The sequence below is a fragment of the Aythya ferina genome (assembly GCF_964211825.1).
Source record: "Aythya ferina genome assembly, chromosome: 1".
Classification (NCBI taxonomy): Eukaryota; Metazoa; Chordata; class Aves; order Anseriformes; family Anatidae; genus Aythya; species Aythya ferina.
The window spans coordinates 139,886,712-139,903,587 of NC_140296.1; positions in this window are offsets into that span (position 1 = coordinate 139,886,712).

Consider the following 16,876-nt stretch of genomic DNA (forward strand, 5'->3'; position numbering starts at 1 on the left):
CTATCTCAACATTTACACCATGGTCATCACTGTTTTTTATCTGAGAAGCTATCAGAGCAGTTGAGAACTTGGGAGTTAAAAGAAAAGACCTCTTTTTATCTCAAAGGTCATGTGGATGCCGTAAAAATACAGATATGCAGTTCTATAAAATCCACAGGTTAGAAAGTACATCTATTAAAACAAAACACGTGTGCAGATTCATGTTTCCTATAATATAGTTCTGCTCCAACCTTACTGCAGGGACACAGCTGAGCTACACTTGAGAATATGGGTGCCATTAGTTGTAAGGAAGAAGCAGAAGCTAAGAATGTGTGAGGTGACATTCAGGATACACCTTTATTAATTTTGGTGTGCTTCAGTGCTGGTTCAGCTTACGTTCAGCTTATGTAGCCAAGAACAGCTTATCAGGGAAAGCTGATGCACCCGTTGTCCTTAATGGGACACACAGACAGAGAAAACCTGGCACAGAAGTTCCCCATATCATGACAGGCAATCACAGGCTCTCCTGAACCTCACCCATGCTCATGCAACAGACTGTCACACTTGACGCAGGCCATCTTCACAGACTTCCTTCTCAGAAATGCAACTTCCAAAGAAAATTAAAAGATGTGTTCATATCTTCTCCCTTGTCTCATGAAGCTGATCAACTGAAGAAGGGAAAAGCAAGGGAAAGGCAAGAGAGGATTTTTTTAAATACAAATATTACCCTCATCTTATACAATCTTTAGCAAACAGGATTGACATTCAATAACTCTATTAAGCAAAATGGGAATTTTTACTCAATTTATGGTTGTATAGTCAGGCATAGGGAGGAAAAAAGGGACTATTCAAATGGAGAAGATATCAAGAAGACTGTGCTCCTTCTGTTAAAAGTCTAAAAGCTGTTAAAAGCTACCTAATAAAGACATTCTGAAAAATCTTAATTTAATCTGCCCAATTATTAAAATATATCTGTATAGAAATTTACTTGAAAACAATACTTTAGAAACAGAAATTAGCCTGATTTTCAGTAGTGTTAAGCCTCCATACTACCACTGACTTCATCTGGATCTGTGGATGCTCTGCTTTTTTGAAAAAAAATCAAGCCTTAGAAGTTCATGATATGGGAAAATAAAATGTCCACAAAAAGAGGGGAGAAGCACTTGTGTTATGACATTCAATTCTAAGTCTAAAGTTGTGCTGGGAATAGTTATTTACACTGCCGGTAAATTTCATATTGGAAATCCTAGTCCACTGAGAATACTCTCCCCAACTCCCCCTGCCCCCCCCAAAAAAAAAAAAAAAAAACAGAAAACACACACACACACACAAAAAATACTCTACACTTAAAATTTTTAAGCATGCTTTAAAATGATTTTTTTCTATGTATGAAATTTCATTAATTGTATTCGTAAGAACCTACATATATGTAGATGTACAGGTGTATACATAGCAATATATGGCTGTATGTCATGTATGAAATGGTAATCTGTGTGCAGACACAAACCTTATACTATTGAGACATTCACTTTCATCCAAGCCCAGCTCCTTTTGGTACCAAAAGCAAAATCTCAGACCACTTGTTTGTATATCTGACTATGGATCTAAGCTCCTTACTTCAATGTTTCCCAGATCAGGTAGCTGAGTCACAGAACCAGTTAATTCTCAGTGGTAAAGAAGGCAATATAAACTCCCAGCAATATCACCAGACAATGAATTCATTTTGCTATAGGATAAATATACATGATAGGTAACAGTAACATACACAACTAGTGGGTTATGCAATAATTCAGGTAGCTGGGCAATTTTAAAAAAATCTGTCTAGTTAATTAATTCAAAGTCACAGACTTACATTTTTAAGTAACTTAACTGTTCCTGAAATGTTCACTAGCTAAATTTGTCAAAATGCATGCCAGTATAAACTTCAGCCAGTTTAAAGCCTGATGTATCTTGCTGATGTTTAAACAGCTGACTGTTTCACTGCTACCTATTTTAATTAAACTGTACACTCTGAAAATAACATTGTGACAAAACATACTAATTGCTAATGTTTGAGTTACCTCTAGAGACTGGCCATATGTTAGGAACCAGTGTTTAGCACTGACTTGATTACATTCTGTACTTTACAGGGGCATCATGAAAATATAAAAGCCAAGTGTTTACTACTACTGAAATGGCCCTAATTCTTAATCATTCAATATATTTAAAATTAATGATTCCATTTTCAGAAGCAATTTTTCCCACTCTATTCCCACTGAAATCAGTGGCAGTAGGTCAATACTTTAATCTTTCAAAAAATCTCACTTTGATAATCACAAAAGATTCCCCTTCTAAGGAGAAGATCCCTCACACAATTTAGATCCCTAACTCTGTGATCGCATTGGTACTCACATACTCTTATGGGGCTCCAGTCTTTAAATGAGCACTAGACAAGTAATAAACTTGCATTATGAAGAGTTTTTGAAATCTGCCATTTTATTTGGAAGAACATGGAAATAGACTCATTTGCTTCTGATGTTTATCTACCTAGCGATTCTATATTGTGCAATCATTACAATTATAGGATATAAAATGATTATATCTAAAGCTCCAAATACATGTCTCCCATTAGTGTAAAATTAATGCAAAGGCCATTTCATGCATTTGCTGAGGTCTATAAAGTAACTGAAGCTGTTTAATATAGTAAATCTCCAAGTATCTAGTTCACCCTGGGAATCAGTTACCACTGTCACGGGAATACCTTGAAATATCTTCACTGTTTTACATTAGACACCTGCATTTCATAGAAATATCTCCAGTAAAGCCAAGGCCATGCAAGAGGTCTACTAATGTCATACAAGAGATTTTATTGTCAATGAAACAACCTTGTTGCTTTAATGAAACTAGACTGCTCATAACACAGAGTGAACCTATGGATGATGTTTTTAATGCGGGTTGGGCTTTTTTAAAGGTTACTGTACCCTTGAAAAAGCAGAATAGTGTTTGATCTTTAGCTATACCCAGTTTTGCTCCACCTTTTGAAAAGGCCAGCTTCCACTGAGTCTCCTAAATACCCTCTCAAGGTATGTTTCACAAAGTCTAAGTATTGAAGGAGTTTCATAATTTATTCTTTAAATGGAATTACGTGCAGAATATGTAGGCACACAGGAGAATAATTATTTGCAGAAGCAAACCAGAAGACCTTCTTCTCATCAGTGTTATTGCATCTATTCTTACTCATTGTTAATCTAAGACTGAAAATAAGGACAGGCTAAATAGGCTGAATAAAAGTTTTGGAGGTACAAAGGAAGGAAAACAGTGGGGAGAAAAAAAAAAAAAAAGAGAGAGAGAGAGAGAAGAAAAAGTTTGAAGTCCAAACATATGATATCCATTAAGAGATTAAAAGGAAAAGCCACCAATTGCTAGCATTCAGCTCTAATATTACGCTTTACCAAAGCGAACTAAACAACATTAACTCATGTGTACTTTCTGATTTGTAAGTGTCATGCTAAGGGCAGAAGATGAGCAAGTAAAGAATAAATCTATTTAGAAACTTTCATTTGAACTTCCTTAGCATGTCTTTGGTAGCAAAGCCAGTCCTTATATACAAGGACGTTAACAAGTGATTTTAAAGATAAATGCTCACAAAATATTTGCACAGGGAAAAATCTGAATTTTAAATCATGAAAATTTTGACAGAAAATTAACTTACAAAGCTTAAAATCAACTCCCAACAACAACAACAAAATTGCTCCTCTATCATAACCAAATAGAAATAACTTGAAACCAAACTCACTGTCATCAGTTCACAGGTTATCCATATGCTGAAACAGACATTTATAAAAGTTATGTGAAGATAAGACTACACTTGGAATATACAAATAATAACCAGAAGAAAAGGTTAAATCTAAATAATTTCTTCACTTCAGTAGCTTCAACCCTGACTCACATTAATATCCTTCTAGAAAGGACTTTCAGATGAAGTTCTTGAGTTTTTATTTCATCTTGCATATATAGTTTGATTTAGTTTTTAATAATCTCAGCTGGCCTCTTAATGTTTAACATCAAAACTTAATTGAATTTTTGCATTTGTCACCTGAAATGATTTTTCTCTTTAATCTGTCCTATTGAGGTTTTCCCTTTTTCCGTTCTCAGAATAATAAAAAATAAAATAAAAAATGGAGGAGGAGGATGAGTGATTTTCTGTACTTTCTACTCTGTCTCATTTTTTATCAATTCCATTTAGGCTTTCAGTTTCAAAGGTGGTGTTGGCAGCCAAACTTCTGAAGAACATATTAAGAGATCATTCCCCAAATTAGGATCATTGTTAAAGAATTTAGAGAACTGACCATCATGAAGGCAAGCAACAACTTTTCTGTGCCAGGCTTTTTTCCACTCAGTATCCAATATGAATCACCCTTTACCCAAGATTTTTTGTTTTAGTCCAGTCCAGTGAAAGTGAAATTTTCCTCTAAGTAACCTCCTCTTTAAATAAATGCACTACCTGAACAGTTCACAAATCCCTGTTTTCCCGAGTTCTCATCTCCAACCTGAGTTAGCATCTGTGCGTCTACTTCTTATGAGTGTCTCATTACCAATTCAGACTCAAGTTGCAATCAATCCTCCATTTTCAATCACTGTGAAAACTATCATGGTCATGAATCATAAATGTTGAAAAGGTCTTCAAGATCATTTGGTCCAACCACGCCCACCACCAATATTACCCACTAAACCATGTCCCTACGTATCACATCAAACATTTCCTTAAACACCCCCAGGGAGTGTGACTGCACCACCACCCTGGGCAAACCATTCCAATGCTTGACAACTCTTTCTGAGAAGAAATGTCTCCTAATTTGCAAACTGAGCCTCCCCTGGTGCAACTTGAGGCCACTCCCTCTAGTCCTATCACTAGTTACCTGCAAGAAGAGTCCAAGAACAGTGGCCAGCTGGATTTCCTTCTATTCCCCGCTACTCTCTTGGCCTGGCCATCCAGCCAGTTTTTAACCCAGCAAAGAGCGTACCTGTCCAAGCCATGGGCTGCCAGATTCTCCAGGAGAATACTAGGGGAGACCATGTCAAAGGCCTTGCTGTAGTCTAGGTAGACTACATCAACAGCCTTTCCATCATCCACCAGATTGGTTACCTGGTAGTAGAAGGAGATAAGGTTGGTCAGGCAGGACTTGCTTTTCATGAACCCATGCTGACTGGGCCTGATCACCTAGTTGTCTTGCATGTGTTGTGTGTCTTGCACTCAAGATGATTTGTTCCATAACCTTCCCTGACATCAAGGTCAGGCTGATAGGTCTGTAATTCCCTGGATCCTCCTTATGCCCCTTCTATAGATGGGTGTCACATTAGCAAGTCCTAGTCATCTGGAACCTCTCCAGTTGATCATGACTGCTGATGGATGATGGAAAGCATCTCAACAATCACATCTACCTCCCTCAGTGCCCTTGGGTGGATCCCATCTGGCCCTGTGGACTGGTGACAGTCCAGGTGGAGTAGCAGGTTTCTAACTGTTTCCACCTGAATCATGGAGGGATTATTGTGCTCTCCATCCCAGACTTCCAGGTCAGGAGGCTGACTACCCTAAGGATAACTAGTCTGACTATTAAAGACAGATGTAAAGAACGCACTGAGAATCTCAGCTTTTTCCTTGTTCTCAGTAAAGTCCTGTCAGCCTGGCCAATAACTTGGTTGTCATCTTCAACAGAGAGCTCTAGACCCCCACATTTAAATTACTTCAAAGTCCTCAAATCTACATTTGTATATGTTCCTGCAACTTACTTCATAATTAAGGCAACTGCCTTCCCAATGGCCTTGAAAAATGCAAATTTATTCTCCTTATGTTCATTCAAAGCACTGCTGAAAAGTCTACTTTCCAAAGTCCACTGGTTTTGAATAGATCCATGTAATTTCTAACACTGTGTTCTCTGGTTCCTCCTTTCTACTGTACCAGAAGCAAGATATTTGTTTTACCCTCTCCTATGATTTTTCTACTATCAGGTCATAACATCACACTTTACAACCCACTTGCTACATTTCCAGACAGTCATGGTATGTTTTCTCTCATAGCACAGCATAGATTTTAAAAGAGTTCACCGCAAAAACCCACAAAGCCATGACAATTACCTTCCTTCCTTTAAACTCTTCCCAAGGGAACCCTCAACATTAAACATCCATGTGGAAAGATGTCACCTTTTCCCTTCGTGTCTCCTTCACCTGCCTCCACAGCTGCACCTGGTTTGGGAGCTCTGGGTTGGTGCAGCAGCCAGTACAGTGTGCTCCTGTGACCACAGCTCCCATGGGCGGCAGGTATATGGAAAAAAATAATCAGCAAATATAAAACCTGTATGACCAGTATGGCAAAAGAGCAAGCAGTGCTAGCTGCCTTGCCCGCACAGCTACAAGACTTGACATTAAGGCAACAAGGGAAACTGCTAACTTATGCTGTCACTTATGCAGACACCAGAAATTCAAGAAAGAATAGTAACCAATCAGCCTCTATCCTATATCCCTCAAAGTCCTGCACACACTAGGATTTTCCTGCTTTACTCTGTGTTCTGTAAGTAGTTGGGACTTGAAATGGTAATTCATGTTCATCTTTTCAAGCCTTGCAGATATCTCATCGCCACAGTGTTACTCCAAGTAATGAAACACAAACATTAATTCAGTGTGTTACTACCTCCCCCAGTCAGTCCAGTGGCAGAAAGCAAAACTGCAAAAGTTTTGCAGCGTACATAATTTACAAGATGTTCTTAAATTAAAAAAAAAAAAAAAAAAGAACAACAACAAAAAAAAAAACACATCTTAATAACAAGTACATGTACAAGATCTGATGTCTGAGAAATATATTCAAGTCTGCTTCAAAATGTTGGCATTTTCAAGACATGACCATTTAAAGGGCATAACCTAATGAATCATTAGCACCAAAGCCCATCTAAATTAAAACTATAAGATGCTTTTAGAAGCATCACTCCCTCCCCCTCCCCCTCTTTTTTTTCTCTCCACTCTTGTTATTTCACTTTCAGGGAATATCCAGAAGTCCATTTACTTAAACGTGCTCTTAAAAATGTCTCGTTCTGATAGATTTGATGGAGTTATTTCCTCTTTTGTCACGGGAAATAAATCAGACATGGTGTTTTTAAGAAAGAAAATGTGTCAGATCCGGTTCCTATTCTCAATGGAAGGGGAAAGGGATTTCTCTCATTTTTATCTCTGCCCTAATTTCAGATTAATTTTTACATGGTATGCATGAATTCATGTATTTACATTCTTTCTACAGGTGTCTACTTAACGTAATGATATATTTGTGCACATATTAATATTTTCTGTGAGCTTTTATGAGCATTAAATAATCCTAAGCAGGATCTCCTGATGATTTTATCCAGCTTCTATAATATCCAGAGACATTTAAGAAATTGCCCAGAAAAATAATAATAATAATAACAACAACAACAATAATAATAAATAATGTTAATATAATGACAAACATAAATATCAATAAACTTCTACTAGCTGAAACTCAAATATTTGAGCTCTGCACAACATAACTTATCTTAGCTCTGGCCCAGCCTGCATGTGAAGGCACACCAAAAGTCACAATTCCCAAATTCCCACGGCATCACAGGGAAGAAGACTTGCTCATATTTCCAAAAGAAAATTTTGGTCTGTAGGAGCTGAAAAGGAAGAGGCAGTGTTTTAGACACTGAAGCCTTTCTAAACATTATGCCCAACCCACCTACAGCAACTAACATAGGATACAAGCAGCTCCCCAATATTACATCATATAATTTAGTATGATGGGACTGCAGACGACTCTTTTATGAATAAGTTTACATTGTAAATGATTATTTTTGGGCTTTCATACTCTCTTCCTCCACCATCACCACCCAAAAATCTCTAAGCTGCTTTCTAAAACAGTATTTCACCCTAAAAGACAGAGCCCAAGAGAACCATTCTTGGGAATTTTACTCCTAAAATCTTGCCAGCTTACCTGAATAAATTTCCTTATGTGATTCTCTGGAAATAAGGCCTCTTTGATTTAACTGCCCCATGCCTATTTTTTTGCATACAGAAAATTTGTGGAGCTTCCTACATTTGAGTTGCACATGTCTGCAAAGGTGAAATAAAGCCAATAGGAACAGAACAAGTAGAATCAGAAAAGAAGCCCTAAATGTTTGAGGTCACACATCAGATACAGATATAATTTAAAAATACATTAAATTTCTATAATGGTTTAACTGACAAAGCAGCAATCTGACTTTCTCACCCTACTACCAGTGTTTAAGAATGCTGACACTTGAAGTTTGGGTTCAGTCTATATGAGAAGTAGGGTGAGGAAATTGGGAGAAAAATTTTAAAAAATCCCAATTTAGGAGTTCTAGTTCCTAAGTCTTTTTGTTGCTTCCAGAAAGCTCACCCACATATAAACATAAAAATGGGCACCTAAGCTTGAACGCTATGTACACCCACTTCACCAGACTGATGTTAGTCATTTCCAGCAATATCTTTATTGCACAATTCAGCATAAGAGCCTGAATATTAACTTTTATTCTCTTTTTACATTTACGTACATTAATGACAACTGAAAGGTGAAAGAAGTGCAATCTAAATATGAATACTAATTAAAGGGAAATATTTTCATATTTATTTTGACTTAAATGGTTCAAGTGGGATGAGCACAAGCAGAGAAGCTGACTCTATGGAGAAAGGGAAAGAGACAATCAGAGTCAGTAGTGATGGAAGTATGACTGATTCGTTAAATTCATTCAGAGCACTGAATTATACTTGGTAGGGATAGTCTCATGTTGGCAAAAAAAAGGTGGATGGACAGCATCATATTTTTCATATATTCTGTTAATTTGTGCATTTCCCTCTCTTAAAACATGTCAGGATTAACTGTGATCACTTTGCAATAATTTTTCACTAAGCAGCCACTAAGCAGTATTTTGCAAATCTGAAATTTCTGGGGAATGCTGTGTTTCATGGGATGTGCCAAATCCATTCGCTCAGGACATAAGCCTTGATCTTTCCAGCTCCTCTGCCAATGGATGGGGCTCTTGAAGCTATGAAGCTGCCATGCCAAGGAGTAGCCCCCAGAATTTGGAAGAGCTGATCAGAATTGTTTCAGCCACAACCACAAATCATTTCGTTTTTCTAAAGAGGTAAAAAAAAAATATAAAACTGACCTGGCAAGTGAGATCATGAGCCTAAGGAGAGCCCAATTAAATTCAACAGATTCTCTCTGATGTGCCAGCAAAGGGGAATAAGCACTTAAAGGAAAACTGAATCATAAAATAAATGATAATCTGTTCACTACACACAATTACAAAGAGTAAAACATTACCAAAAAAAAAATATATATATAATCTATTCTATTAATTTTTCCAAAGCATAAACAAAATGCCTTTGTTCCAAAGTTTTGAGGGCTTATAACTAATTAAAAATATTCATAACAAACAAAATTACTTGCTCAGTCCAAATAACTCCCTGCCCACATAAATCAAATCAACCCAGAATCACACAAAAAAAAAAAAAAAAAAAATCCCAGCCTGCCTCATGTTCTTCAACCCTCAGCAAAAGCTCAGCAAAAAAAAAATATCTCTGCAGCATGTTCTGAAAGTTAAATTTGGGCTATTTTGGACCTCAGGGAGAATAAATTCTGAAATCAAAGAATCTTCATGGAAACCCCCTATCACCATTTCCTTTCTATTAAGAGGAAAGCTCTATCATTTATGCATCTCTTCAGATGATACCTATGGTAATACACAGATATGTAAAAATAACTCTGTTAAAAGACCAGCTGAAGTAATTTATACTTTTTTCATTAACTTTCACTCACTTCTGAATAGCAAGTATCTTGCAAAGAGCACTGGTGCATTACAACATCCTACAGACAGATAGTCACAATCTGTGTTAGCATCAGTGTTTGAACCATTTTAAGGTCTAGGATATATACATTTGGCGTATGTTTTGACTCAAAATGGGAAAGGTGATGTTGACATTTGGTCTTAGACAACTATCACCTTCTAGATATGGAAGAGAAAAGAAAGCCTTTGGCCATCTCAGATTTTTTTCGGTATTCCTAAAATCCAAGAAAATTTGTATAGTGTTCAAATAGACTTTCTGCAAGAAGTGTATTTCAAGGATCTCTCAAGGGTATTTTGTGATGTCCAGAATAAAAGAAGCACCACTTTTTGTCTCTGAGTGACTTCCGAACACATCTTCTGGTTCTTTCTCATAGCCTTACTATCACTACTGTTGCTCCTGTCTTGTCTGAATCTTCACTATTTTACTGCCTTTGTCTTTACTTGTCTCAAACTCTTGCCAAGACCATATGAAATAGTGAGAAAGAGCTGGGTGTCACAAGAGTTTATGCCACTCACGTAATTGGTGTATGTATAGCACTGAACTGGATGGAAAGCCCAGGTTAGTATCTCACAAGTCAATTTACCTGAGGTTCAACAAATTATCATGGCTTACACAGATTTCAGCTTTAGGTGTGGCATAATTGACTAATACAAAATCTACCTTTCACAGACAGAACTTAATCTAATGTTGCCTAGTAAAGTCTAGACAATTGAAAATGTATCAGCATTCATAAACTGCTGGGAATAATACAATTTGTTTAATAACCTTCAGTTACAAAACTGGTACCAGATTGCCAAGATGCCAAACATCAAAGTCTAAGAAACGTGGACATTTCCTAGGGTTTTCAACTCTTTGCTCTCATGTATTTTAGTGATGAAAGCCATTTCAGCTCTTAATTTGTTCCTCTAATCATCATCCAACCTCCTGCAATAAACAAAGTAAATAGCCTCACTTTCAGAGCACCATTCACATCAGGGAAAGGTAAAAAAATACAACAATGACAAAAAAAAACCACCTAATATTTACTCGTAGTGCACCAGAGAAGAGTCAAAGCCATAATATATGATTTCAAACTTTGCCAAGGACAGAAGGAACTCACAGACACTATTCAAAATGAGAAATCTTTAATTATGTAGAAACTAATTAACAGTGGAATTGTAGAATTACAGTCTTTTACTTATATGGGCCTTAATCCACAGTTTGTCCACCTCTTACTCTGAAGTACCTCTTCAAACACAAGCGTTCAGGCTCTACTTAAAATTTCATGTTCCAACCAGATCTTTATACAGTGACCTTATTCTCATTAGTACTCCATGGTTTTACCAGTCCCATTTGTTCCTGAGCAGAAGGCATTTAAAATTCCAGAGTAGCTTCACAAACTTCACATGCGACTGACAGCAAACTCCCAGGTTTCTGAGGGTTTTTCTGATATATTGCACCATGGGACTCTGAGACATAGCACTCAGAAGTTTGAATGAAGACCAGCTTTCCAAAACTCAGCCTCAGGGGCACGTTCCAAACTTCACCCAGAAAAAATGGTGCTGATAACAAACACCAGACACAAGACCCTTACACACTACTTAAAGGTGTGGACAGGAAGCACTCAGAGGTGTGGGCATGAGTGGATAGGAAGTCTTGCACATGTGCACATGGTTGCAAAAGGAAGTAGTGGTGGTTCAGAACTAAGACGGTTTCCTAGCCTGGGTCCTTTTCTAAATGTACATAGCCCTGACCTTTTTTCTTCATATGTGCATAAAGATTGACACAGTACGTATTTAAGTGCATAAGCTAGTAACCTCATTTAAAAAAAGAGCTATGAACTCAGCAGATCTCAGAAGTCAAGAAGTCAAGTCAGTTACTTGAGATTACTAATTCAGGCTTGGAGACAATGAAGCAGCCGCAACACTACACACCACTTTCCAGGTGTCTATAATTTAAAGGTACCTAATGTGCACTGCTATAAAGTTCTGTTTTCAGTTGTTTCTAGTTTTGCCAGACTCTCAGAATCTGGACTGAAATTTTCTACAGCAGAATTATGCCCCAGGCTTCCCTTTTCCTTTCTCCCTTTTTGTTTTCTGAGTTTCAGTTAAAACTGTTCAGCTATTTCTGAGAAAATAAATATATATATATATAAAAAAAAAAAAAAAAGAGAGAGAGAGAGAGAAACATGTTGTTTTGTCCTTTTTTTTTTTGGTTGGTTTTGGTTTCTTTTTTTTTTTTTTTAAAGAAATTAAAAGAACAAAAAATCTTGATTTATGATCTATACTGTCTCCGTTCTTTTGACTAGGATATGAAAGGTCACATAAACAAAACAAAACAAAACAAAAACACGTCATGCCAGGGTTATTAATTCTTGTGAAAAGCTGCCCAAATTTGGCAAAGTTAAGAGCCTCCCAGGGATTCTGGTTCATATGCATCAGCAGAGACTTCAGAGCTTAACTTTCATATTTTCCCAAGATTCAGCTGCCACTTAAATGCTCTAATCTTTTCCCTGTTCTTCCTCATCCTGTCAACTCGGGCTGCCCTGTAGTCATGCCCATGGCCCAAAAGCAAATTCTTGGTGTTTCTCACCTATGCCTACCTAGACAGCATTTCAGGGGGAGAAAATAAAGTAAAAGGGAGAGAAGAGCTGCAGGACATGAAAGTGAAATAGCAAATCAGCACCAAAGAAACAGTTAGGTGAGTTAAGGCAAAAGACAGTAGTCAAAGATGAGCAGAAAATGAATAAGTAGGAGAAAATACAAGGAAGATAATATTACAAATGAAACTTAGAAGTTCCAAGTTGGTCCCAACAAGTGAAACTTTATCATGAAAGTAGGCATTATGTTGCTAGCTATGTAACTGCCCACAGCACTCACATTGTTCTAGTCTATGGTCCAGAAACCCAAGGCTGCTTTAAGAGATCTCAAAGTCAAAGTGATTCTCTATTTTAGACATTTCTACTTTTTTTTTTCTTTTTTTTTGGGTTGAGAAGCTACATTAAAATATTTGTGATTAAAATCATACTGGTATTCTATACAGGAAATACCAGTAATATTGCATTTACATACAACTTCAATTCAATTCCTTTATGAATACAAATCACGATAGTGCTTTTAATTACAGGCTCACCTGCCTCATTCACTGCATGAGAGAAACCTACCTTGAGAAAAAATATGACCTATACGAGGGAAAAGGCTAGCATGTACAGGATCCCTACCTCATCTCTTACAAAAGATGTAAAGTGATTAACACAAGGTATCAGAGAAAGAAAAGCAAGGATAGTCTTCTGTTCAAAGTATTCAATTTTTATAGTTGAAAAATAAATAGGATTCCATCTCTTTTATCACCTTTTACAGTTACAAACAGTGTGCTCTGCGCTTTTGAATTCTGAATGAAAGGCACCTGGGGTCAGGTTGGCACAGGTACCAAATACTCCCACCTGAAATGAATAGGAACTATGCTTTCAACATTAAAAGAATGATGAGATACCAAATGTTTAAAAAGGAATTGTGAATGTTAGATACTTAGTGAGGATGAGCCCTGTTGAAAGTTGCAGAGTCAGTTTTTAGCTTTTTCTGAGAGGGTGACTCTTTCTCTCAAGGACTTTGAATGGCTGAAGCAATTTTTCTTTGTGAATGACTTAGCTTTGGTAAACACCATAACATGGGAAAAATAAGCATGGTTTTGTACTAATTATAGGGCTTGAAGGAGCTATCTTAAATAAGGAAAACAAGATAAATGTTGTAATGCTTGGTAACTGAATGAGGCCTTCTTCTGCAGTTAAACTAATAGAGTGAGTTCTTACTTTCAGTACATTTCTACACATTTCAGTACATTTCTACAAGGGCACAGATTAATCTTGTATAAATCTCATTTGCTCTTAACTGTTACCCTGGGATTTTCAAACTCTGAGTTCTTGACTCTGCTACTCTTTGTGTTCTTACTGCAGAATCTTCTTGTTGATTTTTCTTGAAGTATCTGAGTCCATGGGAGAAATCTGGCCTGTTGATGGATGGGATACCTTTCAAAGTAGTTGTCATAGAGTCCCCTTACAATAAGATGAAAGTTAGCTGTAGATCTTTCTTCTCTGGAGTGCAAGGTGTCCTTGAAAATAGTAACTTCCAGAAATTAATCGATAAATACAGCTAATTATTGGTAAATGGTATAAAGTCATCCCACTTTCTAGGGCTCTGATCTTATCATAACTCGTATGTTAGACAGGGTCAGCACTGAATTGAGCATGTAGCTTTGAATTCCCTGAGGAAAAACTTGTGAGCTCCAGACTGCAATGGTGGTAATTCAGTAGGTGGCATTATATCCTTAAAGATGGTGCCAAGACAGTCCCCTTCTAGGGTATTTTATGAAAGCAAATTCTAAGCATAATCTAAATCTTTGTGCCCCCCCCCCCCCCCTTTTTTTCTTTTTTCTTTTTTAATGGATGCAAATGTAATCCCACAGAATTTCCTTTCTCCAGAGGGCAAAAAGGGAGCTGTGAGTGTAAGCATTTCTGCTAAGTCTCACAGGGGTTCTGTGCTCAGTCTTCCATGGAGGATGTAGGCCTCAAAACTGCAATGCTTTAGGTACCTAAAAGGTATTTAAATCCTCTTTCTGTCTGTCAGAGACCTACATTTTGTTAGCTATGTTCCAGCCAGCAGCCTGTGTGTGCATACCAACCCTTAACCTCTATTAAAACTTTGAATCTGGCCATTATTAGCTAATTTATCTTGGTTTACTCATGAAATCTGCAGATGCTAGTCCTGGCCCCTACACAGAAGACAGCCTGAATTCGCTGAAGGATAGGGACTCACTATCTACTTAATTCAGAGCTGAGGGCTCCACTTGGTGGTAGGGTTCAGAAAGACTCCTTTCAGGTACTCACTTTTTCTTCCTGAACTAGTACTGTTATTTTGCATTCTGTACTGAAAGTTGCATTTACTACTGATTTTAAATCTTTAGGAGGTAAAGAATTTAACTTTCAGGTTACTTATTATGATGCTCTAAGATGAGAGAAGCAAAAATAAGGCAGAAATTTTTAGTGTTTGTTAGGAGGGTGGTTGCTAAAAATGAGATGTAGTTAGAGACAAAACAAATACTTCAGGTACATACACAGTTAACTCATAAGAAGTGCAAGTTGGAAATTATTTTCTTAAATAGTGAGGCAAAACATAAATAAGGGACAAATTAGATTCAGACCCCATATGGACTTAGGTAGCCACTTTGTTCCAGATCCTCTAGGTATTCCTGTTGACTTCCAGAGACCAAATTTCATTGAAAATGGATGGACAGACCTGTAATTTCTTAACTGACCTTTGAAAATGGGATTAATTCCTAAACCTCTGAAGTACTTTGGCAAACTTTATTCCAAGCCACATCACATTTTAACTTTACAACTGTACGCCTTCTCCTCGCACAGTGTCTTCTCTTCGGGACTTGACAGGGAGTGAACATAAATGATACACTTCATAGTTATGGATGCCCTTTTGTTTTGTCTTTCAAAGAGTATGTGCAGAGAGTGCATGGCATGATAAAGGATATTAAGAAATTGTAAAAGAGAAACTTGATCCTGGTCTCCAGTCTGGCAGGGCTTTGTAGGTGTGGTCCTCATACCATTACACTGATTACTTTGTTGAGATTGAAACTGTAGTTTGCAGAATTCAGCCTTAGAAAGAACAAGCTGCCTCTATTTTGATATCCACAAAAGTGGTGTGGGAGTGGGTGGGTGGCAAGAGGTTGCACAGGGCCTGAAAAAGTCATTCAGAAAACTGGCAAGAGTTTAAATTTTTCCTATGAAAATCTTGTCAGCTGCTACTTCAGTCTTTGAACAACATTCTCACTAACTCTGATTCTAGTTCTTCAGGGTCAGTTTATTCAGCTTGTTATGAATGACTTTCAGCTGCTCTGTAAATTGTTATTGTCCAGGCTCCATTGCAATGAGGGGTCACTTGCAGTTTCCATTATAAACCCAGGTTTTCAGGTGTTTATTATAACTTGGCAGTTTTCAAATCTGGGTTAAAAATTAGTATACTATTTTTTTTTTTTACTTTTTTTTTTTTTTTTTTTTAAGACCAGATGGGCTTTTTACTCTTTTTCCTTCTCCCACCTAGATTTTAACCTTTTTAGGAGCTAAATAAAATTGCTATCATCTGCAACTATTTTTTTTCAAGTTTTTTCATACAGAAATTAATTTCTCTATTACTGGTAGTATTTTGAGGGCCATGTTTGTGATGTGTTCTTTTTGTTTGCCAAAACTTGAGGGTTTAAAAGTTTCCTGTTGTGTGTCTTCAGTTTGTCCAGCAAGTAACTCAATTCATTGTCCCAAGTCACAGTGATTTCAGTGGGGCTCCACATCCTTGATCCAAGTTTTAAAAGACTCATAATATCTTTGCAGAACATGCTGTAAGGGTGCAGTGTTAAAATTAGTTCATATTACTTAAAGCAAAATGAAGGGAATTCAGTGGAACAATATGCACCCATTCACCAAGCTTTAATTATAAAATCACAAATTATTACTAAATTCAGAATGGGGGGAGGGGGGGGAAGGGGAGGTGAAGAAGAGGATCTCCCACTTCTGATGGTGCCTGCTTACTTAAGCTTTGAACACTAAACACCAGAATTTCCAGCAAGTTTTTCATTTTTTTTCCTGTATTAGAAAAAATACTTGAAACTTTTAATGGGAGGTCAATGAATAAGTTATAAAAATTGCACTATTCTTTGTTAGATAGCCCAATAGTGTAATTTAAGTAAACATCCTAAACTTGGTATTTCCAGAATAAGCATCAGCAAAACACATTCATCATGCTTTGGTTTCAAAATGTGCTTGTTAAAAGCACTTTTTTTTCAAACTTCAACTCCTGAATGATCTTGCTTTACTTCTGATAATTCTCCTCAGTGACTGCGGTGCTGCAGACTCTGGTCTGATACAAGATACATGACTATTTATCACTCAGTGTGCTGTACATACAATCTGTTACAAGCACAAAAGCTAGTTTTACATGGGTGCACTCTTTAACAACAATAAAGCTTGCATCCACAACCGTTTATTTCTGTGAGTAGTTCCTTT